At 34.5% G+C, this 27,505-nt stretch overlaps 1 long non-coding RNA gene across 1 annotated transcript in view; it reads right to left on the minus strand.

The window, feature by feature from the left end:
• LOC112629701 overlaps positions 1-27,505 on the minus strand; it is a 112,831-nt gene that overhangs the window by 49,101 nt on the left and 36,225 nt on the right. The window lies entirely within an intron of this gene.

Here is a 27,505-nt window from a genome sequence, read left to right on the forward strand (position 1 = left end):
GCTGAATTTGGTTTGCTAGAATTGTGTTCAGGAATTTGACGTTTATGTTCATCGGAGACATTGGAGACAAAGAGAAAACTTCAGTTTTCTCTTTTTGTTGTGTCTCTGCCAGGTTTTGGCATTAGAATAATGCTGGATTCGTAGAATGGAGTAGCAAGGAGTCTCTCTTCCTCAATTTTTTGGAATAATTTTGGTAGTATTGATACTAGCTCTTCTTTGTATGTTCGCTATAATTTGGTTAATGCAGTATGGACTCTTTTATTTAATGTTTTTACTTCAGTTATTTTGTGATATAGCCACGTGGCTACTTGTATCAAGAGTTTACACCTTTTTATTGTAGAATGGTTTTCCATTTTATGAATATAACATCATTTATCTATTCATTTACCCGTTGATTGACATGTAATTTATTTCAATTTTGGGGTTATTATGAACAAATTATATGCAAATTTTCTTTAATGACATAGACTTTCATTTATCTTAGGTAAATATCTAAGTGCAGAATGGCTGAGTCATACGGTTTTGTGTATGTTTAATATTTTAAGAATCTCCAAATTGTTTTTGAAAGTGATCGTTTATTTTAAATTCCAAGCTTTAGTGCATAAGAGTTCCAGTTGCTCTACATCTTTGCCAATACGCCTTTAAATTATCTTGATTAATTGGTGGTAATGGTATCACAGGAGCGCCTATACATCAAATTTTATCAAAATGCACAGTTTAAATGTAATTTACATATTATAACAATCATTAAAATGTGAGAACTACTTATTTATTTCTATGAATTATAAAACAATTTTTTCTGTGAACTACCTTTTTAAATTTTTAAATATAAGTATGCGTTATTTAATTATTTAATATCTGCAATATGTAGGCCCCATTGCTTGGAGGCTAGTGTGATAGTTTGCAGGTAAGAAGACACTCTGGCTTTCAGAGTTGCCAGAGGTCCTTATACTGGTTCTTTCTCATCTGTGAGGGAAGATGTTCCTTTATCTTTTGGAATTGCTATCCTTTGGATTGGGCTTTTGTGTTTTTATTATGTTCTTGATTGCCCTTGAGGGTTTGATTATGGTACACATTGGGTACAGTTAAATGAATCAGCCTCTAGATTCTTTTAGAGGGCCAAGGCTCAGCTCCACACTCGAGCTTTGTGCTCTGAGTGGCAGGGACTGGGCCTTTATCTTTGTTCTCTGGTCCCTTGAGGTTGAGCACTAGCTGGGTTAGAGGGGCCATGGTACTCTCAGACTGTTGGTAACAATGCTCTGTCGTGGGCAGCAGAGGCCATGGGAGGAAAGCATTCCGCAGCAGCACTGTGGGCAAGAAGTGCTCCAGTGGGGATGGTGATGGTTCTATAAGCAAATGTACTCCAGAGGGGCAATGGTGATGTGCAGTAGCAAGAAACTCTCAGCAACAGTCTTTGGCAGCTATGGCATGGGTGCTGCATGTGGGAAACCTACTGTAATGTGGTGGCAGAGTCCCTGGTGAATTCACCAGCTCTGGCAGCTGGCTATCACCCAAAGTGCTTCAGTGGGGGCAGTAGAGGCTTCCAGAGAAAGTAAATGCAACAAGAGCCTTTATCTCATGTGCCTGTACCATAGACAGTTCTGAAAACAAAATTAATAGTTTCATTTGGTGAATAGCTGAATTACAATGGAAATTGAATTCCTATCCTAACCCCACAGGGTAGATTCTGTTAAAGTGAAGGCATTGATTGAGAAGAAATGGGATTATGAAAATTGAAATAGGAGATGTAGGAAGATCCTGATGAAGGACCCATGAACTCTTCTAAGTGTTTTTGCCATTAAAAGCAGCCATTCTTTCCTTGCTTGAGTGGGTTAGCCCATCCCATGAGGTAGTTGCCTTATCAGCCACCGCTGATCCTTCTCAGTACCTGTTTCTACCACCTCTCTGTGATTTTAGATGTAAAGCTAATTCAAGTCTCGGCAGGCCCCAAAGAGTAAGATGCAAAGTGAATCCATGAGGAAATACACTACTCACCCAAATAACTAAATATTTTTAAAAATATATACAGAATAAGATCTGAGAAATATGTTTGGGAATGAATCTTAAGAATGTCGATTCAAGGAGGAAAGAGTGTAAAATTAAGTCAGGCTGAATTTATTGACATGAGACCCTAAGTAGAGTTTCTAGATTTGATGTTTTACCTTGAGGGGTTGAAAGAGCAAACATGTTCCACACTAAAGGAAATTGAAATGCTAAAAGTACTTTGGTACAATGTACAAGAAGGGAGAGAGTAGAGATATTGCAATTTTATAATGGATTTATCATACTGATTTGCTCAATTACCCTGGAACACCCCTATGACACACCTTTCACCTTGACCATGGGAAATAAATTTGTAAGGGAAGTCTTGAATGTTCTTATTTGTAGGTCAGAAATTAGAGTAGATACTTCTGTTGTCAAACTGTGACCTCAAGATGCAATGGAAATAATGATAGTCCAGGGCAGCAGTGGTCTCATGACTGCAGTTAATTGCCAAAGACAATGGGCATGGTTAATGGACAGCAGAAACTGAGGAGTAATCAGAAAACTTTGACTTGCAGTGACTTATGGTATGGGCTAGTTAATCACAGTGTACTTAGTGTAATTAGAAAATTAATAGATGGACAGTCTATTAAAGTCTTATTTGATCTGTGTAAAAGGGAAAGTTACAGGTTTAGTGAATAGAGGTCTAATATCTACCAAAAAAGATATTCATGACCCATCAATCAATTCTAAAATATGAACCAATTTTCAGGACACTTCTACACCACGAAAATGTGTACTGCTTGTTTTTATTTATTTATTTATTTATTTATTTATTTATTTTTACCATCCTTTTCCAAATGGACCTATGGATGTTTGCAGGTAATGATGCAATGGAAAAGGGGAAATAATCAAACATTTTGGAGATTACTGGAGACTGGAAATGAAATGACACACTCTTTCCTGAATACCCAGAATGTTACTGTAGTATACCAGAGTTGAGAAATTATGGTGATTATGGAATTTTTGCTCAACTCTATCTCACAGTGGACCAATGTATCCATGAACCCATTCTACGTTATTTTTCCTGTTCTAGAATGTAAAATTGGATTAGACATACTTGGCAACTGGCAGAATCCATACATTGGTTCCCTGACCTGCATATTGAGAGTTATAGTAGAAAACTTTAAGTGTAAGCCAATATAATTGCCTCTACCCCAACATATAATAAACTGAAAGCAATAAAGCATTTCTGGAGGTATTGCAAAGATTAGTGCCACCATCACAGACATGAAAGATGCAGGCGTGGCGATTTCCATAGAGCCTTATTCGAGTCATGTATTTGGCATATGCAGAAAACAAATGGATCTTGGAGAAGGGGACAGTGGATTATTGTAAATGTTCAAATTGCAGTTGCTGTTGCAGATGTGTTTTCATTACTTGAGCAAATTAACACCTCTCCTGTAACCTTGTATGCTGCTATTGATCTGGCAAATGCTGTGTGGAAATCAGTAATTCAAAATTTAAGCTGTTGAAACTTTAAAATATTTTCAGCCTTGGGGAAATGTGATTAGGGGAGACTCATATCAGGCAGTTGTAACCTAGACAGCTATCTATAACCTATGTTTCTCTTTATAGATTAGATTCTTCTTTACCTACATTGTTTTATAAAATGTTGTAAATGACTAAAGATCACAAAGGAAGACTATGTCTCTCTTCACTGTCGATCTTCATTATGGATTAATTTCCCTCTTACCTTTCACACAAAAAACAATTCATGACTATTGCAATATATTAAGATGAAATGTTAAATATACTCTTTTAAATTGAAATGGAAATAAAAACAAGCTGTATGAGAAAGAAAGCAAACTATAACTAATTAAATCATTGTAACTCATAAACCAGCCTTGAATAAAATGTTATAATCCTACTAAACTTGATTTCCTGCCGATATAAGCAAGACTATAACTTTAAATGTCTGAGAATTGATTCCATTTCTTTGGAGTCTCTTCTCTGGATGGCTATTCCTAGATTTTCCTTTGAATAAACTATTCAAAACTGGATTCTGACCCTTTGGATTCTTTCAGGTTGACAGCTGTTTGTTCTGTACCTGTTAATGAAGACCACCAAAGCAGTTTACTTTCAGCTGGCAAGGAGAGCAAAATACCTTCACTGTCATTTCAGAAGTATCTTAGCTTCTTAGATAAGCTATGTTATAATTTAGTCAGCGGGGACCTTGATCCCCTTTCCCTTCCATGAGACATCACACTGGTTCATTAAATCGATGATATGCTGATTGTTAGTGATCAGGAAGTAGAAAACTACACATTTGAACAGACATTTGTGTGTCAAAAGGTGGGAAATAAATCCCAGAAAGATTCAGTGGCCTCTCATCCCAGAGAAATTTCAAAGGTTACAGTGGCATGAGCATGTGAAGTTATCCTGTTCAAGGCAAAGAACGAGTTTGTTGTATCTGGTCCCTGCTGCCACACACAAAATGAAGCTTAATTCTTACTGAGCCTCTTAGAAATGTGAAGGCAATGTTAGCAGTGATGAATTCATACAGGTCTGCCCCAGCTTGATTTTTGCCTCATTGAAAGAAAGACTTCAGCCAAGGAGCGTAAGGCAGGGTAAGACACTGAGGCCAGTTGTAGAGCAGGAATGAAATTTAGGACAACTTTTAGAGCAAGATGTAACTAAAGGACACTTGGAAGAGGGAGAAGAGGGTAACTTGAGCCTCCTTTCAGGTTTCCACATGTTGTTTGCCTCACTGTAATTGTCTGTCCCAGATGGTAGAGGGACTGTCCATTTACCTTTCATGGTTTTGAAGGCCTGCCCTCTGCATAACTCCTTTTCTTCCTGAGAGAGTTTCAGTTTAGTTGAAACAAAGCAAACACCTTGTCTCCATTCCTCAGGATGTCTTCAGACAGGTTAAAAGAGACAAACACAATTCTGGACGTAGAAGGTCTGCTTTGTTCCCTCTGGAGCCAGGGACCAGGGTCTCACTGAGAACATGAGCTGCCACCTTCAAGACCGCTGGTAGGCAGGGAAGTGAGGTAGCACAAGAACAGGTAACAATACTACCAAGTTCTGCACATTTTTAAGGTGGTTTTTCTGTGGTTAACATTTAGTTGGTTCCTGTCAACCTCTGACTGTTTTCCAGAGTGCCAATGAGTTGATTCTGATACTTTCTGCTTGTATTTTCTTTTATTAGTTGTTTTTTGTAGAGAGATGGGCCTTAGGAGCTACTTACTCTGAGTTTTCTGCTAATACTATTCCTTTATATACTAACTGTTGAAATCAGGTAATGTAAGTTCTCTAACTTTTTAAAAAAGACTTTGTACTTTTCTGTGTCTTATTTTTTCATATATATTTTACAACTGGTTTGTCATTTTGTGAAAAAATTCTATTCAGACTTCAATAGAGAATGCATTAAATCGCCGGGCGCGGTGGCTCACGCCTGTAATCCCAGCACTTTGGGAGGCCGAGGCGGGCGGATCACAAGGTCAGGAGATCGAGACCACAGTGAAACCCCGTCTCTATTAAAAATACAAAAAATTAGCCGGGCACGGTGGCGGGTGCCTGTAGTCCCAGCTACTCAGGAGGCTGAGGCAGGAGAATGGCGTGAACCCGAGAAGCGGAGCTTGCAGCGAGCTGAGATCGTGCCACTGCACTCCAGCCTGGGCGACAGAGTGAGACTCCGTCTCAAAAAAAAAAAAAAAAAAAAAAAAGAGAATGCATTAAATCAACAGATCAGGAATCGCCATCTTAAAAATAATGCTCTTTCAAATGCATGAACATAATGTTCTCCATTAATTAAATCTGTTCAAATTTCCCCCAGGAAAGTTTTGTAGCTTTCTGTATATACTTTTGCATTTTTTTTTTCGTTAAATGTATTTCTAAGCAGGTTTTTTTTTTTTTAGTGCTATACGTATATGCTTGCTTTGTTAATTTCATGTTTTGATTATTTCTAGTATGTAGAAATACATTTGATTTTTATATATTGATCTTTACGCAGAGTCATTGATGAGCTTATTAGTTTTCATAAATTGTTTCATGAAATCCTTAAGATATTCTAGATACAGGTTCATGTTACCTGTGAATAAAACATTTTTAAACCAGATGTCCTTTACCTCTTTATCTTGCTGGTTTGCTCAATTGCACTGGCTAGAATTTCATGTACTACGTTGAGTAACAGAGAGATTCTTGCCATATTCCTGATTGTAAGGAAACATCATGTAGATTTTCACTATTGAATATGATACTGGTTGTAGCTCTTTATAGATGTTTTTCAGTTGAAGGAGTTCCCTTCTGTTCTTTGTTGAGAGTTTGTTGAGCTATTTTCCCTGCAAAAAGGCATATCTTTCTTGAGCCATTTTCTTATTCATACACTGCAGATGACATATTTTCATGCATCTGATCACCTGAAAAACAAACAACAAATATGTTTTTACTATAACACCAGACAAAAATAGTTAATATAGTTGCATTTAGAGAGCATCAATATTAAAAACCTACTTTTAAATCAACAAAATGTACAATATAAGTGCTATTTAATACCATGAAATATCACTGATTATTCATTAATTCTAAACCTGGTAATTAATCACCTGAATTACTGGATTTTATTCGATAAGTATGAATACTAATAAAACATCCATTGTGAGCAAACATATTTCATCTTCCCTTTTAAATTTTCTTGCATTTAGATCCAATAAATACTATTAATCAATACTTTCTACATTAATACATAAACCTTGCCCTCAACAGTGTCAAATCTGCACATGAAAATCACTACACAGAAACATGGCGTAATGTCTGATGAGATTACCTCTGAATGTGTAGTCATACATTAAATATCAAATGATTAAGAGGAAATACGCTAAAAAGAGTTGTTAAATATCAGTTGTTGGATCATGGTAAATTTTTAGCATCTTTTTACATATATGTTCTCAATTCAATTATATTCGACATTTTAACATGTTAGAAAGGTAAAAGCAATTAATCTTTATTTCAACAAAGAATGCAACCACAACTCTTTCCCCAGGGATGCCCATCCCCCTGCGAGTAAGGGAGTTCTCAGGCTTTTACCCATTTCTGAGGCTATCTCTCTCCGTTTAATCTACCTAAATTGTTTAGAAATACCCTGTGTTTGGAGAAGATATAAAAGGGATAGATATGAAGCATATCATAATTAGTATAAAACATTATAGTGGAATATAGTAGAATTATTCAAGTTATCTAAACAAAGGAAACTAAAATGTCAAACATTTAGCTTTACCTTATCTGCCATTTGTATTGCAATGTTAGCAGTGTTCTCCATAAATCTTGAGCATCTTCTGCTATCTAAATACAACCATATTGTTTAATTGGTTTATAAGGCACACCAAAGGAACATTTTTGTGTTCCATACTTGAGTTAATGCTGGGCAGGGAAACATGGCATGGCAGCAGCAGGTAAAAGAGAACATTTAGCAGCAATAGGATTTGAAACCAGAAAGAAACATGAAATCATAAGCTATGGGTATTTGTTATCATATTGGGAAATACACTGACCTTCCATTATTATGGCTAATACATTTATGTATTATGACCTTCCATAAGACTAAGGAGTTATGTAATTCATTCCATAATTTTAATGATTTAGGCAGCTATCTGGGTTAAATTTGCTTTGTTAACTATAAAACTCTTTGAACTTTGGTGTACAAGTTCACACCAGCCCCGCTTCCCTCCATCAATTCACGATGTGTTGTGACTTATTCCTACTATTCCAGAATAGTAGGTTTGGAATATTTTAAGTCTTTCCTTAAATTATTCACAATCTGTTCATCTTCTTTGAGTGCAAAAGTTGCCATTTACCTTTTAGTTGCTCAGAAGCCTATTTTCTGGTATGATATTCCAAGATTTACTATTAGGCTGCACTATTGCACATTAGAGTTCAGAAAAATATGTCTCTAAAGCTCAATTTATCTATTCAATCTGATGTAGTTACTTGGAAAGTACAGAATAATTACTTTTCTAAAGTGTATCTGGCCTGATCTAAAGAGATTTCACTTATTCAGGGATCAACTCCACGCAAAGACTGTAAATTTCGCACAATAAGAATAACACTAACAGATTGCAGGAATTCTAATGAGTGAGTTTCCATCTCTACTAGGACCCATACAGATATGCAGCCATGGTAAAGGAGAAGAACTGAAAAGCATGCAAACTATTTACAAGATAATTACCCAAGTGGAAATTACATTAAAATACATATTTTGCTAAATTTCTAAAATTCACATATTTTTAGCTTAAAAATAGTAATATATATGAAATATTGCCTACATATAAAATTATTATACAGGCATTTTCACCATAGAGAGGAGATGCTGAAGAGAGTATTTGACTCAAAAATTTAGCAAGTTTCAAAAGATGTTACAATAAACTGAAGTTGGCAGTTATCATGCATAATTTTCATATGTGGTTGCATTGAATTTCTAATTCTGGGAATCAACTCAAATTCTGAGAACATGTAATATGCTTTCTATTGAAACCAGCATTTGAGTAATAATACATAATATGACAATATTATGCGAGTAACATTTGTATGTGAGATGTTATCATGGTTAAAAATGTATTAGCCATAACAATACCTTAGGAAAACTTGAACTTCTTTCTTTTAAGAGGCATAGAAAAGAAATAAGAGCTCTTTCAACAGTTTGTTTACTCTTTTTCAAAGCTTTCACAAAATAATGCAAATATAACTTTTTAAAGAGCAACAAAATAGTATTTAATATCAGTAAGAAAGAGTAAGTGAACGTTAAATTTTACTGCTAGATTTTTTTTCTAAATTGAACAGTTTACCAATTTATAACAATCTTAGTTATCATTTATAATTAATTATGATTACATATTGCTCCATTTATTCAACATTAAAAATTTAGTAATAGGGGCATGTGTTTCTCAACAATGGCGATATTGTCTGAGAAATGTGTCATTAGGTGATTTCATCGTTGTACAAATATCAGAGTGTATTTACACACTCTACATCCGAGTGTACTTTCAAGCCTAGATGGAATAGCCTACCACACACTTAAGCTGTATAGTATGGCCTGTTGCTCTTAGGCTACAAGCCTGTACATCATGTTATTGCACTGAATAAGGCAAACAGTTGTAATACAATGTAATACAAGTATTTGTATCTCTAAACTTACGTTAACATAGAAAATAAAAAGATACTATAGTATAACCTTATGGTTCCACCATTGTATATGTGGTCCTTCATTGACTGAAACATTGTTAGGCAGCACATGACCATATACTGGACACATTCAATGTCAAATGTGTATGACTGTCAAGGTGAGGGATCAGCGTCTTAGGCTACACATAGAAAGATGTGGATTATTCTGAGACTCTACATCCTCCAAATGCCAGCTCTGCAATTTTTATATTACTAGTAATAGTGAGTGATCTGGCTTCTTTTCCAGAGATTGAGTTTCATCTCTTCAAGGCAATCTTATTCTGTCATTTCATCCAGTCCATGCCCCTCTCATAAATCAGAGATAAAATATATTCCAAATTCTGCTACAAACTCCAGTGTTGTCACAATCATAAAATGCCAATTTGGTGTTCCAACTAGATTAATAAAAGTGATTTCCTGAAAGTGATAAACTTTGCAAACTGACAAACAACATTCTAGTTTATACAGCATCTTGCTTCATCTCTAGTAGCCATTTCATTTTTGGTGGGGCAGGGAATGGGTAAACCTGCATGCTTTCTTCCTTAAAATGGAAAGAAAAATAAGAAAATGTTTACAAGCCTGGTTTTGAACAACTTTAGTTTAAATGATAAAAGAATACACCCACACACACACACACACACACATTAGTTTCCAAAGATAGTGTGAAACCTATCTACTACTCTCTATGTGGCATGCACTACCTACAGTCAAGAGTGGAGATGCTCTTTGAATCTGAGCTGAGCCTGTGACTGCTTTGATCAGTGGAATGTGGACAGAGTGCAGTCTTGGGCTACTGAGCACTGTCGTTAAGATTTGGCAATCTACTCTCCCTGTCATGGAAAACTAGGATTCCAAGTAAGAGTGCAAGTTATTCTGCTAGAGAGAGAAACCACTTGTTAAGGTCTTGAAAGTTGAGACACAACATACAGAGAGGCCACATGGAGAAGTACACAGGCACCAGATATCCAGACCCAGCTGGTAGGCCCAACAGTCATGTGACTTGACTCACTTAAGAGACTTCAAGCTAAATCTATTAAGCAACCTAACCACTCTGCTTCTGCCAGCTTACAGAATAAAATGCCTATTGTGTAAATCACCAAATTTGGAAGTTATCTTTTATTCAAAAATATTGAAGTGAAATAGATTTTTTAATGTTAAGTGGAATGTTGCTTTTGAAAAAAGCTTCACATACATATTATACACTTTGGGACATCATGGGAGATGGAAGCTGGAAATGCCTTGAGAAGATTGTTAGGCATGAAGGGAACTTTGGAAGTTATTATTTGAGCTGGAAAGAAAGAGATACAAGTTCTATAAAAGCAATATAATTAATAAAATAATCAATAAAAGGATTATGAAAAATTGAAAAGGTTACCCCAACTTGTTGATCTGTCTAAAGATAGTACCAGAAAAAGTTTTGAGAGTATGAACTTTTAAAAATATAAATATCAAATTTGTATATCGGTTGATGATAAAGTACAAGAGTAGCCAGAAGGGCTAAAAAGTAAGTGCTCAATTTTTCAAGATAAATTAGAGAAAATACAAAAATGCAATACTTTTCTGTCTTCAAAAATAAAACTTTGTCTTATTCTCAGTCTCTGTGGAACACAAAAAAAGCTTTCAAAGTAGGAAATAGCCTCAGAGCAAAGGTCAAATCTTGTCCATTGCCAGTATAAACTGATCTCTGTGTAAATTTCAGATCAGGGATCAGCTGTATATGCCTTTGTTAAGGCTCAAAAAACTTCAATTTGTCACCTTTAGAAATTTTCAGCTAGACAAAAAGACCACTAGGTCAAACAATAGAATTTCTGAAAATTTTAAGAAAAATTTTACCTCAGTAGCCTTGGATGGGAGGTCTAAGGTACAGAAGCTCTTACTTCTGAAGGGAATGTGAGTGCTATTTTTTGTTTTTATGTGTTTTCTTGTCTAATGAGTTTTATTATAATATGATAAATTTTAAAACCTACAAAGCTTATTGAAGGAATTATAGCATATTGAACTGAAACAAAAGGAGACAGTTTATAATGAAAAGAGATCACACGGGACCTCAAAATTTTAAAAGCATGAGCCATTTCTTATAGAAAACTGAGGTTAAGTCAGAGGGCAAATGAAAATTCCTGAGGATGGAGCCAAGATCTATGGGGAGCCACTTCATTGAAACTAGAAGGTCTAATCAAGGAACCACATGTAGGTACCCAGTTGGATATTTTAAAAACTGTTGTTTTATCAGGTCCTTTATGTTCTTCTCTAAACTGGAACATATCTCAAAATAATAAGAGCTATTTATGACAAACCCACAGCCAATATCATACCGAATGGACAAAAACTGGAGGCATTCCCTTTGAAAACTGGCACGGGACAAGGTGGTCCTCTCTCACCACTCCTACTCAACATAGTATTGGAATTTCTGGCCAGGGCAATCAGGCAAGAGAAAGAAATAAAGGGTATTCAAATAGGAAGAGAAGTCAAATTGTTTCTGTTTGCAGATGACATGATTGTCTCAGCCCCAAATCTCCTTAAGCTGATAAGCAAATTCAGCAGTCTCAGGATACAAAATCAATGGGCAAAACATCACAAGCATTCCTATACACCAATAACAGACAATCAGAGAGCCAAATCATGGGTAAATTCCCATTCACAATTGCTACAAAGAGAATAAAATACCTAGGAATCCAACTTACAAGGCATGTGAGGGACCTCTTCAAGGAGAACTCCAAACCTCTGCTCAAGGAGATAAGAGAGGACACAAACAAATGGAAAAATATTTCATTCTCATTAACAGGAAGAATCACTATCATGAAAATGGCCATACTGCCCAAAGTAATTTATAGATTAAATGCTATTCCCATCAAGTCACCATTGACTTTCTTCACAGAATTAGAAAAAACTATGTTAAAATTAAATTTCATATGAAATCAAAAAAGAGCCCATATAGCCAAGACAATTCTAAGCCAAAAGAACAAAGCTGGAGGCATAACACTACCAGACGTCAAACTATTACAAGTCTACAGTAACCAAAACAGGATGGTACTGGCACCAAAACAGATATATAGACCAATGGAACAGAACAGAGGCCTCAGAAATAATGCCACACATCTACAACTATTTAATCTTTGACAAACCTGACAAAAAAATAAACACTTAATAAATGGTATTGGGAAAACTGGCTAGCCATATGTAGAAAACCAAAACTGGACCCCTTCCTTACATCTTACACAAAAATTAACTCAAGATGGGCTAAAGACTTAAATGTAAAATCTAAAACCATAAAAATCCTAGAAGAAAACCTAGGCAATAGCATTCAGGACATAGGCATGGGCAGACTTCATGACTAAAACACCAAAAGCAATGGTAACAAAAGCCAAAATTGACAGATGGAGTCTAGTGAAACTAAAGAGCTTCTGCACAGCAAAAGAAACTACCATCAGAGTGAACAGGCAACCTACAGGATGGAAGAAAAATTTTGGAATCTATCCATCTGACAAAGGGCTAATATCCAGAATCTACAAGGAACTTAAACAAATTTAAAAGAAAAAAACAAACCACACCATCAAAAAGTGTGCAAAGGTTAGGAACAGACACTTTTCAAAAGAGGACAGTTACGCAGCCAACAAACATATCAGAAAAAGCTTATCATCACTTGTCATTAGAGAAATGTAAATCAAAACTATAATGAGATACCATTTCACACCAGTTAGAATGGCAATCATTAAAAAGTCAGGAAACAACAGATGCTGGAGAGGATATGGAGAAATAGAAACACTTTTATACTGTTGGTGGGAGTGTAAATTAGTTCAACCATTGTAGAAGACAGTGTGGCAATTCCTCAATGATCTAGAAACAGAAATATCATTTGACTCAGCAATCCCATTACTGGGTATATACCCAAAGGATTACAAATTATTGTACTATAAAGACACATGCAAACGTATGTTTATTGCAGCACAATTCACAATAGAAAAACTTGGAACCAACTCAAATGCCCATCAGTGATAGACTCGGTAAAGAAAATGTAGCACATATACAACATGGAATACCATGCAGCCACAAAAATGATGAGTTCATGTCCTTTGCACAGGCATGGATGAAGCTGGAAACCATCATTCTAAGCAAACTAACACAGGAGCAGAAAACCAAACACCGCATGTTCTCACTCATAAGTGGGAGTCAAACAATGAGAACACATGGACACAGAAAGGGGAACATCACATACAAATGGGGGCCTGTTGGGGGACGGGGGACTAGGGGAGGGATAGCATTAGGAGAAATACCTAATGAAGATGATGGATTGATGGGTGCAGCAAACCACCATGGCACGTGTATACCTATGTAACAAACCTGCACATTCTGCACATGTATCCTAGAACTTAAAGTATAATTTTAAAATGTGTGAAAAAAATGTTATGAGCTGCTTATTACTCTCTTCCTACCACTTTAACTCTATTTGAATGTGAGCCAACTACATATTCTTTGTCCTTGTTCACTATTATATATTTAGTGAATGGGGTACTGAAAATTTGTCTGTTTTTAAAGGTTCTCAGATCAAAAGGGACAATATCTAAGTAGATGAACTAGAGATTCCACACCAAAGAAACTTTATTCATAAAAGATAAGGCAATTCTAGAATTCAATCTGATAATGTAAAAGAATGATACTTTGGCAGGACAGTGTCTAAAAATGGAATGGCTATAATTGACACAAGGAAAGAAATAAACTATTGTGGCCAGAGAGTTGGATGTCCCCCAAACTTCTGCCCTTCCTAGTTTGTAAATAATTACTTTTCTCCATCAAAATATGGAACTTAAATCCCTCCAGCAGAGTCGTGATACATTTGACAAATAAATGGACTGCAGAGGAAGTACCATTCTAAATTTCTAGTCCACGTATAAATAAAGCATTAAGGCAACTTCCTCTTTTTTACTCTTGGAGTCCTTCAGGAAACTACCAAACAGAGAAAAAAGCCACATGAAAAGTATAAGGTTACAAACAACCACCTCTAGCCATGGGCCCAACTACCACCTGAGTCCAATCGCATAAGAGATCAGATAAAAGATCAGAAAACAGCCAGGTAAACCCTATAATGAACTGGTGGTTTGTTTAAGCCAGATGTTAGCAACCATTTTTAAGAAAAAGTTACAAACTAAATATTTTAGAAGTTGTGATTCATATATGGCATCTGTTTTTACAACCTTTTAAAAATGTGGAAAACATCAATAGTTAGCAGGTCATACAAAACAGGTCACAGGCAATGGGAAATTCTTTGTTGATGCTTGTTTTCAGCCACTAACTTTTATGCTGATTAAGTAGGAACACGTGACCAAAACAATTTATAAACATATTTTAATCATAAAACTGAAATTTAACAGCATATTGAAAACTTTATAGACTATTCGATACTATGGTATAATTTTATTACAGTTTCAAAACAAAATCTGGAAGGTTAAATTTTCTAACCTGATTTCTCAGACAATAAAACAAAATATGAAAGTATGTTAAAAACTAAATAACCACTAATTCACTCATTATGGAAATAAATAACAGCATTGCAAGTTTTATTATACTTTAAGCGTCTTCTAGTTGATCAATTAGATTGCTAGCCTATAAATTCCAAATTGCAATAAAATTACCACCAGTAAATTATAGAGTAATGAAGAGTTTAAACAAATGCATCTGTTCCATTTTGCCTTGCTGAAATCCTGTCTGTTACCTCACAAGAAGATGCTTCAATCTCATACATACCAATGTTTGTATATCAAACTCTGCAACTTCTTTGTCTATAATGATACAATTACTTAATACTAATAAACACTGATAATAGTAATTAATTAAACTGATTATTAAGTACATATTGTGATTATAGTAGTTGCTTTTGGCTTTATGGGGAAAATGAAAACACAGCACATATGTTGATAGAGAAAGTAATCTTCTTTAAGAGATAAGATGCACATAAAGAAGAAGTAAAATAGGAAATAACTTTTATCTGTATTCACATGGTTAATTTCATAGAGCATCTACTCAGAATATTTTCCAATTGACAAAAAATAAGGTAAAATATTAATTAGATGTCAAGTGAATGTTATGACTAATAATTTAGAAGAAGTATATTTATTGTTAAACTTTTAAAAAATATATTTATTGGCCAGGCGCGGTGGCTCACACCTGTAATCCTAGCACTTTGGGAGGCTGAGGTGGGCGGATCAGGAGGTCAGGAGTTCCAGACCAGCCTGGCCAACATGGTGAAACCCCATCCAAAAAATTAGCCGGGTGTGACCTGTAATCCCAGCTACTCGGGAGGCTGAGTCAGGAGAATCTCTTGAACCTGGGAAGTGGAGGTTGCAGTGAGCCGAGATCGTCCCATTGCACTCCAGTCTGGATGACAGAGTGAGACTCTGTCTCAAAAAAAAAAAAAAAAAAAAAAGATTTATTGATCTTTTGTATATATCTTTGGTGTAGAAATGAAAATTCAGAAGAAGTGAAATCAGTAACCTGTTATATCGTTAGGTTTTCAATTTTTTGGTTTCATAGAAAAACTAAATATATGAAGATATAGATAGACAAATGTAGATATATAATATAAATATTTTTCAATTAAAATACACTTTTGGATGTTTGGTTCTAAGAGGGAATATATAAGACATTTTAAAATCTCTATTGTGACTGACTTTCAAAATTACAATTATTAGCTCTATTTTATCTTTCTACAGATCATGTTATCTCAGCAGACAAGTAAATAAGACTCAATTCACAAGTCTTTACATGGAATCTGGCCGGGTGAGGTGACTCACGCCTGTAATCCCAGCACTTTGGGAGGCCGAGGCGGGTGGATCACAAAGTCAGGAGATGGAGACCATCCTGGCTAACACGGTGAAACCCCATCTCTACTAAAAATACAAAGAAACATTAGCCGGGCGTGGTGGCCGGCGCCTGTAGTCCCAGCTACTCGGGAGGCTGAGGCAGGAGAATGGCGTGAACCCGGGAGGCGGAGCTTGCAGTGAGCTGAGATCGCGCCACTGCACTCCAGCCTGGGCGACAGAGCCAGACTCCGTCTCAAAAAATAAATAAATAAATAGAGTATATGGAATCTTTGCTTGAATATCTGTTCTTTTAGATACTTAGCGACAAGGCCATTTCATTCACTTCTTATAAATAATCAATCATATAATATGCCATGTTTATTCAATATTGCTGCTTATTTGTTTACATCGTTTTGTCCCTATACTATCAGTTTCACATTGGCTCTTTCCTGATTGTCATGCAAAATTTAGATGATCCTTTCCCTGTATTCCCTACATTCTCTCGCGCATAGAAGAGATTGTATTCATATATCGACTTTAAGTGTTCTAAGCAGAATCACTATACAAACCTAGAAGTTTTCTGAAAATGTGCAAAACGCTTTCAATCATTTACTCTCCAGACACTGTAACATTTATGCTCAGTGTTGTCTTTACATGAGCAGACTGAGAAAATGCGCTTTCCTATTTGTCACAGGAAAAAAGAAGGGCAAAGAATTGGGCATTTATAACTCTGACAAAGAGAAAATGCACACTGACATACTATTTTTTGGCCTGTATTTAAAAGGCTTACAAACCATAAAGTTCCGCTGCACTCCACTTTTCTGGCAAATTTGTGTCTTGTTGGAAGTAGCAATCTTGGCGAGTTTTTGTTTAAGCATTCTAACTGGTGAAATTGGAAGGTTAAAACCAAGACATCTAATAAGTCGCCTCGGTTTTTAAAACAAAAATAAGGTTCACTGATTCTACTAACTTTTATAAGGAACTCTTAACAACTCAACAGCAAAAAATCAAATACACTAATTTAAAAGTTGGCTAAGGACTTGAGTAGACATTTCTCTAAAGAAACGTACAAATGGACAATAGGTATGTGAAAAAATGTTCAATGTCATTATATTCTGGGAATGCAAATCAAAATCACAATGAAATCTCCCTTTACGCCTGTCAGGATGGCTATTATCGAGAAAATAAAAGACAGGAAGTATTGGCGGCCGGGTGCGGTGGCTCACGCCTGTAATCCCAGAACTTTGGGAGGCCTAGGCGGGTGGATCACGAGGTCAGGAAATCGTGACGATCCTGGCTAACACGGTGAAACCCCGTCTCTACTAAAAATACAAAAAAAAAAAAAAAATTAGCCGGGCGTGGTTGCTGGCGCATGTAGTTCCAGCTGCTCGGGAGGCTGAGGCAGGAGAATCGCGTGAACCTGGGAGGCAGAGCTTGCAGTGAACTGAGATTGCGCCACTGCACTGCAGCCTGGGCGATAGAGAGAGACTTGTCTCAAAAAAAAAAAAAAAAATGAAGTATTGGCAAGGATGTGGAGAAAAGGTAACGCTTATACACTATTGGCAAGAATGTTAAGTTGTTACAGCTATTATGGAAAACAGGATGAAGGTTCTGCAAAAAAATTAAAATATATATAATTATCATATGATCCAGCAATCTCACTTCTGGGCATATTTCTGAAGGAAATAACATCAGTATCTTGAAGAGATATCTGTACCTCTATATTTATTGTAGCACTATGCACAACAGCCAAGATGTGGAAACAACCTAAATGTCTATTCACAGATAAACAGGTAAAGAAAATACGGTACATTCATCCACAGGTAATTGAATGAAGAAAATATACATGCAATGGAATACAATTGGAATATACATAGAATGGAATCCTATTTGGCCTTAAAAAAGAAGAATATTCTGTAGTATGCAACAGCTTGGATAAATCTTAAGAACATTATGCTAATAGAAATCAGCCAGTTATAGAAAGATAAATGCTGCATGATTTCACTTATATAAATTACTTAATTCTTTTAAACTAATAAAAACCGTGGAATCAAAGAGTGGAATGGTGGATGTCCAGGGCTAAGAAAAGAGGAAAATGGAGATACTAATCAACAGGTATGAAGTTTCACTTATGAATAGGTTCTAGATGTCTGTTCTACCACATTGTACCTAGTGTCAATAGTAATTTATTGTACACTTACACATTTTTAAAATACAATAAATATATATATTTAGCATGACATATTTATAACTTACAAATCTAAAAGACCAAAAAGATCATCATTAACAAACTACTTAAAGAACATCATCAGAAAACATAAAAGACACATGGATTATAAACTATGAATATATAGTCAATGAAAGACAAATGCAGAAATAAATAACATTTAATATAGCAAGATTTTCACCCATCAAATTGACATTTTAAAATATAATATTCAGTGCCTTTGAAGGTTAATGTTCAAGATAGATTCAGAGCTGGTTAGAGTTGCATCAGTTAATAAGATATTTATGAAAATATTTAAAGAGCCAATATCCATAGTTATTAATCACTGAGTATCTTATGAAAGATTTAAAATTATTAACCAAATTATATGCCAAAACATTTATATATACATATGTCAAACTTTGAGGAACAACTTATATTTCAAACTATAGTGAAATGATTAATATGTTATACCACATCTGCCACCAAAAAAAGATAGCAAACCCCTGCTAGAACATGCAACTACATCCTCATGTTGCCCATTTGTGAATTAAAGCCTCATGCTTTAATTCAACCCCTAATGGGTTTGTTTCAAACTGGAAGCACTTAGGTAACATATATGCATATTAGCAGCAAAAGAATCTGAAAATGTTAATTCTTAAATTTTCACCTTAGAAAAGCCTGTCTCATAATGTGGAAAAATTCTAAATCATAGACAGGATGCCTACCATGGTGGACACAAATAATGGGTGCTTGCTGTAAAATGCCCGTTTTCTGTCTTATTTAAATAAGTTTGCGTATTTTTCAATAGACATGAAAAATATAATTCTTCCTTTCCCTGATGCTCAGGATTCTTCTTTCCCTTTAACATTAACCTCAAGCAAATAGGTTTTATTGGCTTGCTATGCAAGTTAATCTAAGATTGTTGAAAATTCCCTTTTCTATTCAACTGGATTTACTATTTTCATTGCAAAAAGTTTGCAATCAAATGTGTATTTAGAAAAAACTAAGTAATTACAAATGTATACAATGGATATATACATATGTGTGTATATGATATGTGTTATACTATTATTTATCATATATTTGTTGAGTTTTCCATCTGTAAAGTGGTAGCAATAATTGTTGAATAATAATGTTGTGAAGATTCAGGCACTTAAATATTTAATAACTAGCAGAGAGTAGGTACCATATAAATGTCAGTTAAATGACTTTCACGAAAATACATGATTGTTTGTGATGTTTTCTCTCAGGTGCAGGATTTTCAGTCAAATAGTTTATACAGATAATTAAACAATGTTTTAATAGCTTTTATGTCCACTATGTGTTTGGTCCAATTACCTATCCATGTGCACATATTTTTCAGCAATGTTATTTTATTTTGCAGATGGAAATTATTTTTTCTCTCTTTTACCAGCTATTCCTAAGTACCCGCCTCCCTTGCTCTTCAGAAATTTAATATCATTCTTATTGTAGAAAAATTTGTGTTCGTAGTTTTAGGTTGTTGCAAAGAAAATAGGCATAGAAACTTATTTCAAGCAATATAACATATTTGAACAAGAGTATAAATTAGATCCTAATATATACAGGTTAAGATCATAGCAAGAGGAAACATTTCAATTATTTTGCCAGGGGATATTAGGGAAATTTCACTAAAAGGAAAAGAAAAAAAAAAAGTAAGGTTATACTCTTGTTCTTACAAGGGGTTAGTACAACTGTTCCCCGACCCCCAGATTGAGGACTGATTATTAAAGACTTACGAGGATAAAGTTTAGGGAGTCATCTTTTCTCCATTTTTGCATGTTCAAATACTCATTATTTCAGATGTGATAGTCTGCTATCCAGTTTGACATACTAAAATTCTGCCTTTAGATAATGTCCTGATATTATATGAATTACATGGTTTGGAGGAACATCTTTTCTCTGTCTTCATGGTCTTAGGATTAACTGATCCCAAAGATTATATGAAAACCTGCTTAGGTCTGTCTGTGGAAGAAAGTCTTTTTCATTTTTTATATATATATATATATATATAAATAAATATATTAGAGAAAGGGTCTTGTTGTGTTGCCCATGTTTGAGTGCAAGGCCAATTTACAGCACACTGAAGCCTTGAACTCTGACCTCAAGCAGTCTTCCCACCTCAGGCTCCTGTACCTGGCTGTGAAAATCTCCTTTAAAGTCATATGCTGTTCTGTTGAAATGCTTTGGTTGGAGAAGTCTTATGACCTTATTCAATTACAGAGTCTCTAATATTATTTCTCATTGATCTAATGACATAAATGAAATTTCAAACCCAATATTTAAAACTCATTATAGTTATAATTTACCCAACAACTCATAACTACCAATAACTCATAACTCTTTTATTCACTATCATAATTATCATCCACTTATGACACCTCAAGTTAACATAATTGATATCTGATCTTATAATCACAAATGCCATTAGTCACCTATAATAGCTACATTCATCACTAACATAATATTAACTTCCTGTGATGACAATATATAAAATGACCTGAATCAGATCCTATTTGATATTATCAATGGCCTGATAGACTGAGAAGATAGTTAATAGCTGCACTGTTAAATATTAAACATTCCCTTCAATAAAATTTACTATTTCAATAGTAGCTATTAGAGTATCACATTACAATATTGTTTAATTTTTTAATTTTTTTCTGATAAACTAATTCTTGTTATAGTTATGTTCTTAATATAATGGAATTAAGATTGTTTGCAAAATGTATTAGCCTGTTTAACATGTGAAAACATTAGTAAAACATATAACATTAGACCAAATTATTTTATTGGTTTCAGCATTTATGTTTGGATCTGTCAAGATCCAATCAGGAGACAGAAACCACAGACCAGAGATTTTCAATGGAATAGTTACTATAAAGTTAAACTAGCTCTTGAACTAAAAGGCTTTTGTAGTTATATACTGCTTTGTATACAACTACGTTTTCATTTAGTTGCTTAAGACGATCATGACATATCCTCTTTCTCCTTTTTTACTCTTCAGCTTTCTCCTAATATTAACAAAAGAAGAGTTTCACTAACAGATGAATAAACTTTAAAAAATGGCTTTTATGTAACAATCTGTAGGTGTATAATTAGGAATTCAATATTTTAAGAAATTTAATTTTTATACTTAGTGTGAAATTAGAACAAGAAATAATTTTGGATGTGTATAATATTTAAAGGTAAACCTGTTAGCCAAGAAATAGAAATAGGAAGAAAAGAGTTCAAATTGCGAACCCAAGCCTCCCATTTTATCCTATAATTCATGCAGAATCAATTCCTTCTAGAACAGGGTGTGGTTTTTCTAATAGTGTTCTGACTAAAGGGCTGTTGCCTAGCATGGCCATAATTATATGACGTCAGTATTCTATGCACTAGGCAGAAATGTTTATTGCATCCATCTTTTACAAAGGGCAGCAAGGATTCCCCAAAGTCATCAGTTCACATTTCAGTTGTTTTAAGCTATGTGAATTGTTTTGAAGTTAAAAAAAAATCAAAGACCACATGGTCATTATGACCTGAAACTATATAATTTTAAGCCAAATGTCCCACCTACTTGAGGCATGGCACAGTTATTCTGGCTTTCTTAAAAACAATAAATAAAAATGGAAATATAAAAATAAGAAGAACTATGGACGGAGGACAAGAACTACGATCATAGTGCCTCAGCCCTGATGAAGAGACTTTTGGGTTTTACTGTTCTATATGAAGTAAAGTACAATAAATGACATTTCTACAAATGCTGCCTCTGATCTGCTGAAAACATAAGGGAGAAAGAGGTAAAACCTACTTCCCATAAAAATGCTTTCACATTTATATAGGAAACCACAGACTAGACTCAGAAATAATTCTTCTCTTACTTGGTAGCAAGTATTAGAGATAATATATTCATTGATTTAGAAAACCGTACTAGTATTTTTAGTCTCTTTCTGTGATTTTGTGTGGCCATGAGGAGATTGTAAAGTAGGCTAAATTCTTGTTATATTCAGAAGTACCCACTGCCCTTATGCTGTTCCCTACCTCTATGTGAAATTTAATTACAACATTGTTTTCTGATTCTGATTCTCTGTCTCACCAACTGAAAACCTTAAAAACTGAGGCATGGAAATATTACCTAGAAGTTATAAAGTTTCATCTCAAAAAATATTAGTACGCTTTTATTGTGTTCAAGAAGCAAGGGAAATGTGTTTATATTTTTTGCAATAGTGGACAAATTTATACTTGCTATTCAAAATTTTAGATATCTGTATGTAAACATTTTAAAACTTTAAAAAGTTCTAAATGTTATAATTGTAATTATCATTATTTATGGTATAAAGAAAAGATAGAAAGTATAAGATATAAAAATGTAGGATGGAACAGGATTAAAGAGAATGTACTCTGAGCCAGAATGTTTGGCTTAAATCTTGGCTATGGCACTGCAAGCATTGGGATCTCAGGTATTTAACCTCTTGGCCTTTTTATTTCTTATCTAAATGAGAACAATAATAATACTCTCCTATAGATATTTTATTAGGCTTACTGGACTGGTGTATTTAAATTATATTGGATTATTTGTAGAAATTATGAGCAACGTAGATATTAAGTATTACCTATAAACCCACCTATTAACCTCCCTGAGAACAAGGATTTGGGTCAGTTTTGTTTATTTCTGAATTCCTGCCTCCCAGAAGAATACTTGGTACATAGTTGGCACATGTGCCTGTTTGCATGATTTGTATTCCAGTTCATACTTTGCTGTTCTGAAAACTGTATCTCCTAGGTTCTTCTACTCAATGGTTACCATGTGGTTTCAACTAAGGGAGGCACTGTTGGAAGACTAATCATCATGGTATTCTTAATTCTCTAGTGCCTTCGCAAATGGTTTTTTCCCTATATCTGCCCTACTCTGTGTGATACTTGTCCTCCCAGTTGCTGTTCTTTATGTTACTTCATCATCTCTTATTTGTCGTCTCAGCTCTTGTGTCAACTATACAATTCTCTGTATAAAATACTTCAGTATAAAATACCTAGAATGTTTCTTGTTTCCTTGTTGTCTTGTTTGTCTTGTTTGTGGACATTGATTGATGCATTACTCAGTAAATAATTGTTGCTTGAATAAATTAACAAAGTGGCAGTTACATAATGCCACATGTTTATACATTTTGGTTCTTGAAGTTTTGATGTATTACCCCAGTGAAAAAGAATTCATATTTTATTGTAGATGTATTTAATAAAAATGTGTCTTAGAAATCAGGTTTCCTTCCTAATATTGTAATTTTGAGAGTAATGAAGCAGAGAGTTATCAGCCTCTAATTCTGAAAATAGAAATAATAGAAAGAAGAATATTGATCCCTTATCTAGACCAGAGCTGTTATGGTACACACTCTTCTGCATGTTTGTATGATAATCTGGGACTTGTCTGGCTTATTTTATTTGTTGCCACATCATTAACCTTCAATTTTATATACTATCTTAAATGAGAATTATTCTAACAGTATGACATCTTGTTTCCTAAATTATTATGTTATGTCAATAAATGAATTAATTGCAGATTTTTTTCCACTGAAAGCAATAAGTGTATCTACACTGAAGCTAACGTTAATACTCAATCCTTAATTAACTCAGGCTATCACTATTTCCTGAGCTGCATCATTTAGAGAAAACAAGACTCAATGCATTTTCTGTAACTGAACTGTGGGATAGTGTTTGCTGTCAGCCAAACTCCTAATACTCATAAGGACTCCAGGATTGTCCCTAGACTGAGTCTATTTGAGAATATCAGTATGCACAAACAAATCATTAAATGTGTTTTGTCCAGAGCTAATTGAAACTATCTTGTATACGGCAATAGTAGTTCAAAAGGGAGAGGCAATTTGATACAGACAAAAGATAGTGAAACAGAAGTCAGAAGAACAGAGTATTATTGAAATATTGCCACATACTTTGCTGTGAGACTTAACTCATACGCCAGTTCAGAAGACTGGGTTGGATGATTTCTGAAGTTCCATTTGGTTCCAATGGCCAACCACACAAATGAACTTTTCTAGTATTTAGGCAGACTTAACATATCATTTTGTCACATAGTTAAGTTATACCTTTAAAACAAAATAATATATTTATTTTACCAACATAAATAAAAAGAAAAATGGTTTCTATTCATTTTTAAGATTTCATAAATATCAATAAAAAATACTTAGGCTTTGAAATGCTGGTAAACAACTAAGCATTTCTTCCAAGGTGGAGTTAGCCATTCTTCATCAAATTGTGTTTATTTATTATTTATACTTAAGTTGTGAACAACAATAATTATTTCTCCAAGCCCCCATCCACCTCCTAGAAATTAAACTCATCAGTGTATCTATGTTTGGATCCACTTGTAGAACTAAATATACAATCTTGACTGTTTTAAAATACTTGCATTGATTTATAAACATAGTTAATGAAATAAATTAGCCTATGGTTTAAGAAATTTTCTTTTAAAATGTAGAAAATTGATGTAGTTAATAATTGCCTTTGCATTAAATAGTATCTGAAATCTAAAGTTGTAGCACATTCTAGTTTATAAGCTTTTAGAAGGATATGATTTTCATCATTTTACTAAAGTACAAGCAACACACCTGACCTGTACTGCCGCCTAAATCCCCTATTGATCCTAAGGGAAAGCTTTACCTTACTCAATCTGTTTAAGAGAAGGTGGTATTGTTTGTTTTTTGTATAAAGTCAAGAAAATAAACTGGGTATCTTGAGCTAAGCTATGTCTGTGTCTCTTTTGAAAGACGGTTTTCCCTTGTCCTCCACAGAACAGACACTTCTCTACTATAAAGACATACTTTCCACTACATTGCCTCTGTGTGTCTAGGTGGATAAACCCTTTTCAATCTTGAGTTCTGTTAGCGGACCTGTTTTGATCTGCAAAACAACATGAATGATTAAGCTATTATTCGCAATAAGAGCAATATTGATACCATCATCAGGTATTTCTTTTTTCTTACCTTGCTTAAGGAGGGGATTGTATTTGGGTTGCTACAAAGTCCTCAACAATTGGACATTGATTAGAAATGGAAATAAGTAAAGCCAAGAATATAATTTCAGACCAAAATAACAAGCCAAAAGTCTTGTGATGATTCAGGGTACAGAGATCTAAGATTTTAATATATGAAGAAAGCATTTCAAACTTGTCCATTTGTACTGGCTAATGTGTGACTGGACAGGTTGTTTCAGCAGTTAGATGATTTTAAACTGCTCTGACCAAAGAAGAAACCACATGGCATTTTGACTCCTGTTTGTAGTGTGATTATCCACTGGTGAGTCACTGCGAATGCAGGACTGCATGACCAGGCATGGAAAATTTGTAGATAAATTCAGTAGACTGCTATAGGAGTGTCAAGGTAGCAAATATTAGCTGCATAAACTTCGCCAAAATACTAGACTGCACAGCCTTTTGCAGAGACATGCAACTTCAAAATGCAAGCTGCTAGATCTCTCTACACAGGTACACATATTTTTAAGTAGGCATGGCTGAAGCAAAGATTTTAGTTTTGCAATAATATAGCCCTTTTGTCCTTTTAAACTACTTAACTGATGAGTTCTGAGTGAATTACAGATCACTGTCAAAAAATTATTAGTGTGAGGTTAGGTAGATAAAATTAGATCTACTTCTCTAAATTCTTTTAGACACAAATAGATAAGGACATATTAAAGCATTAACCTTAAGTTCATATAACTTGTCTATGAGATCATGTGTAGGGGGAAAATGGTTAATTTCAAGCTGCCAACATTTAAATACATAAACATGTAAGCTTACCTATAAAAATGTGAAAATCTAAAGAGAAGAAAGGTAGTACCCTAAGGAGAAGGCAGTATTAGTATAGTATAGTAAACTAGTTCTACATACTGGTATTAGAACTAGTTACTGGTCCTCTGTAGGTCATAAGAGCTTAAAATGAAGATTTATAAATACCAGCTTCAGTTCAGATTTCTCCTAAATGCAGTTTGCAACTTAAAAACATGTGAACATTCACTGAAAGCCACTCCTAGGAGGCAGTCCTCGTGAACCCTAAAGTTTTAAGCACATTTTCAGCCCAGATATAGAAAACACATAAAGCTAAACAAAAAGTCTATCTAGGATATTATTCCTAGTTGAATTCAAACTCGTACATTGTTGGTATTAGACAATAGTCGTTAACTGGTTGATAAACATATGTAGTTGAAATCTAAAATCTGCATTGGCACTTACTCAAATATCACTAAATTTTTACTATCATCTTGGGCATCACTGATAAATTTAGCATTGTAAAATAGTTTTGCCTAGATTTTCATTCTCTTGCAGTGTTTTTAACCTTGGTGCTTGTAAGTTCCATAATATTTTTTCCCTGTAAAATAAAAATATGTGATACCTGAAGACTTGGCATTAAGCTAATTCAACCTTTGTGTCTCAGAAACTGCAGTAATTCCAGTGAAAGAAACCTCATTCTTGAGCTACTGACAGAGTTCTAACACCACCTACACTTGGAGAACCATTTGGCTAAAATAAAAAGTAATTTAATATTGCGGCAGGTTTTAATTCCTTTGGATTTTCAGCACACAAAGGCAGGATATTTTTAGTTCAAACTTGAATTCCTTTGAAATTTAACGAGTGGGAGGATTTAATCTTTGAACTTTGATATTTCCCTGGAAAGTTAATACCACTCAGGGGCTTATATTCAAATTTATAATATGTCTATAATGTTGTTTTTTTATTAAATGCCTTTATGAATTTTATTATTAGATTTCTTAATGAAATATTTAAACTCATAGAATACCTCCTGATAGGCTATGTTGTATAATCTGCCCAAACCTAATTTGGGATGGATAATTAAGTAGAAAATAGATTGTTAGCCTTGGAGCAAAGTAGGTTTGGCATAAAAGTTAATTAGAATATTATTCAGATCTATTTCAGAGCCTCAGACAACAAAATATTAACCATTTTCCAGTGGTCTCAAAGGAGAAGGGGTTGGTTTGAGAGTAGTTGTCTCAGGAAAACTTGTGTGAAAAACTTTTAATCACTTATAACAAAGGGGATGACCTAATTTTTGGTAGATCATGGTCCTAATAATTAAGCCCAATGGGTTATGAAGAAAACAGCTATAGAATAATCATAGAAACATTACTTAGTCTGTCTTCTTAATGGATCTTTCCAAGTAGTAAGCATTCTCATCTTTTTTTAGCAGCATTATTGAAGTGCAATTGACAGAAAAAGATCTGCACATAGTTAATCTGTACTACTTGATGAGTGTGGATGTATGCTGACACC

This window comes from Theropithecus gelada, chromosome 8 (assembly GCF_003255815.1).
Source record: "Theropithecus gelada isolate Dixy chromosome 8, Tgel_1.0, whole genome shotgun sequence".
NCBI classification, from domain to species: domain Eukaryota; kingdom Metazoa; phylum Chordata; class Mammalia; order Primates; family Cercopithecidae; genus Theropithecus; species Theropithecus gelada.